This window comes from Frieseomelitta varia, unplaced genomic scaffold (genome assembly GCF_011392965.1).
Source record: "Frieseomelitta varia isolate USP_RPSP 00005682 unplaced genomic scaffold, Fvar_1.2 scaffold_687, whole genome shotgun sequence".
Lineage (NCBI taxonomy): Eukaryota > Metazoa > Arthropoda > Insecta > Hymenoptera > Apidae > Frieseomelitta > Frieseomelitta varia.
This window is the reverse complement of record NW_025110464.1, coordinates 10,711-14,280: the sequence shown is the minus strand read 5'-3', so window position 1 is coordinate 14,280 and position 3,570 is coordinate 10,711.

Sequence of the window (3,570 nt, the reverse complement as noted above, 5' to 3'; positions counted from 1 at the left end):
GATTGGTTTCTGAGAATATTATACAGGCTACGAAAGTAATGAAGCAATGTAGAATTTCGTCGTGAGTTTTGCAAATTTGTTGGCGATAATTTATCGAGCCGCGAATTATTTCATTCCTCGCGCTCGATCTTTGCTCGCTTCCTTCATTCGTCGTGACAATTTTGAAATTTGAGACATTAGAATTGGGTTATTACTTGCTTGAAATACAACTGCATGTTTCGGCGAGAATTGTCTAATATGTTTCATAACACGAAGTTATGCTGAATATCTATATGTATTTATACGAATCAATGCATCTATCGTTGAGCGTTACATGTATGTAATATCATTTGATTGAGACGTTGAGTCATATTTCATAATATTTTCAAGCTTGTGAAAAAGTTTCTTCGTCGTGACTCTCAGATTCGGCTCTGCCTGCGTACACTTCCCTATTCACGAAGCTCGACGAAAGGACCATCCGCTTGTTAACTTCGTTATAGCGCGTTCCTCGTCTTCTCGCCGTGAAAGATTCCGACGAACAGAAAGCACTCTGTACAGCGACGAGTCGTTAAATCGTTCCTTCCTCCGCGCGGAAGAATTTGTCATGTTTCTTCTCGTTACTCGTCGGGGCTTTAAGCCAGTTCTTCTTAAACTCCTCCTGGAAAGAAACGGAACTCTCGACGAATCGGAAAAGAGAGGAAGACCAAAAAGGAAAGAAAGAAAAAAGAAGAAAATAAAAGAAAGAAGAAAGGAAGAGAAGAGGAAAAAAAGGGAAAATCTCGAGGGACGAAACAGGGAGAAAAAAGATAAAAATCTCGCGAACGGCGGAACGCATCCGTTAAATTACAATGGGCACGTCGTCGCGTTACAATGTTTTCCTTGGAGCGTGCGTGGAAAGAGAGAGGAAGCGTATCATAAGTTACCGCGTGTGGCAGAGGGACTGGTGACGTCGGTTCAGTCCATATTTCATGCTTTTGTTCGATTCTGTCGGGCATTATTTTAGGTTATGTCGAGAAATGCTTTCTGGTTCGCGGTTTACCGTTCTCTTCCTCTCGCCACTTCTTCCTATTCCCCCCCCCGACTTTTGTTCCCCCTCCCTGTCTCTCTGTTTCTCTCTTTTCCTCTCTCGGCCTCTATCGTGGCCGATAACCGAACACAAGGGAGAAATATGTCGAGTTTCCTGGCCAACCTCACGAGGGGCTCTAATGCGACCCCCTTGTTCGAGATACGATTTCGTGCTCTGCACCATCGACACTCGACTGTGTTTGCCCTTTTCCATGCCTCCGCTTGGACAAATAATATCGAACGACCGAGCGAGAACCGCTTAATTCCAAAGTATACATCGTACAAGTGATATAGGAAGATGCTCGTGGTAGATCGATATAAGCCGATTTCGCCTCTTGTTTACCATCGTTCGAAACATAATATTCGCGATTTTCGTAAAAGATCGAGGCGCGAGAAGGATATTCGGTGTAACGACAGTTTCGATCTGTACACTGTACGACACGGGAGAATTTATCGAATTTACACTTCAAAATCGTGTACTCCTCTTTCGTACGCTGAATGTGAAGCGTTCGATCCATTCGTGTATCCTCTGGCAGTTGAAATTCACTCGCTGCTTTCCACAGACGCGGACGACCAACGACAAAATCACAATGACAAGTAATCTTCTATTAGGATCATCCGTGCAAATCTTTCGTATCGGCGGTTCACGTGGCTCAGTTCTCCCGACATAAATCAAAGTGGCGTTATCCCGTATTCGGGACCGGAGGATGTTTAACGACACACGTCGTTCGGAATCGTCGCGAATGTTGTTGGCCGCGTGTCATTCTTGTCGGCCGTTTAAAACAGCGGCGATAAAACACGTTCCACCGATCTCTTTCCACTTTTCATCCTCTCTTTGTAAACGACTAAAACGTTCTGTCGGCGTGGTGTACAAGGCTTATAAGAGCGCGTGCCACTTTAAAGCATTTTTGCCGATGTAAGGGGTTGACTTATGGCTCGCGCGGCTCTCTCTCTCCCCCCCCTCCCCCCGAAAAAACGACGGGGAGACGCCAAGATTGCGCGGGACCGGTACCAGCGGAGAAAAGAATCGAGAGGAGTGGAAAGGGATGGAAAGGAAGGACGAAAAGGGAAAGAAAAGAACGAGAAAAGCGAAGTATGAAGTATACGGAGAAGGACTAAGGGGTGAGAGAAGAACTAAGGGGAGAGAGATAGAAATGAGGGTGAGGAGGAGGGGAGGCATACGCGGTGGCGTCTCGACCGGGACGACCGGGATATTGCATTGTGTTTTCTTTCGGGACAAATGATTTACCGTGTTTCCCCTTATATTGCCGCGAGCTGCTACAGCCCCGCAAAAACACGTAAGGGGTTGCGAGAGTCACCGTGAGTCGGCGACGGGGCCACTGGGAAGCACAGTGGGATGGCGTTGCTCGAGAATGAGAGAGAGAAAGAGAGAGAGAGAGAAAACGGAGGTGGAGGGAAAGCGAACCGTACGATATGGGAGGTATTACATATTTATGGGCTTCTGGTACGGGCACGGAAGCAAATTTCAGGCAAATCTTGCTCGGAAATAACGTTAGAGCCATTGGGACGTAAGGCCGCGCCGTTTTCGTAGACGACGAATATCACAACGGTCTCGAATATTATTTTCCTTCCCGGGGCGGCCGCGACTTCTACTATTTTTACGTATACGATCCTTCGCCGGTTTGTTTATCGTTTATTAAAACCGAACGTTTCGACGTTTCTCTTTCGCGCGGCGCGAAGAAAAAAAAAAAAACCCTGCCCCTCGCGTCGTCGATTCTAATCTCGTCGCGTAGCTCGTAATTTCCGGGGGGGTTTCGCGTGTGCAACTGATCTTCTTCCTCCCGGGCGTTTTATTGAAGATTTTCGCAGGCTTGTTGCGCCACAGCGTGATAAATCGTAGAATTTATCACCTCGAGAAAGTAATATCCTTTATTTGACTGTGCGTCTTGAAAAAGAAGAAGAAAAAAAAAAATTTACCATCGTTTTGTTATTTTTCATAGAAATTTTTCACTCGGCGCTTAACGACGATGTATTTTTAGAATTTTTGGAATGTTTTCTTTTCTTTTTTTTTTCATTCTGCGACAAATAACAAAGCCACGGGACACGGATGTTTCTCACCCTCGTTTCCCAAGTATAAATACCCGGGAAAAGCGCGTTGGGAAAATTCGCGAGTTGGCGAAAGAGACAGGGAGAAGGAACTCGTCGAGAAGTCCGCGAATTAATCGCAATGGAGGAAAGTTAACTCGTAGGAAATTCTACCTGCGGGTATGTCTATCCAGCTAGGTTAAGTTCATAGAGAATTCTACGTGGCAGGCTGCGGGAAATAACAAGCCACCGGCAGGCAATCATGCAAATTACCATTCGTTGATACGTTATTCGTTTCCCGTCGAAGCTTCTGCCGTCTTCGTAGCAGGGGAGACAGTCCTCCTCGAAGGAGGGTGGCAATTATCGTTTCTTTGTTCGTCGCCGGTGCTCGCGATGTGATCAATGCGAACGAGGCGGCCGGGCATCTTGGTTAATAGCGCCATTAACGTGAGATATCGTCGTGATTGCTGGTCGAAGAGA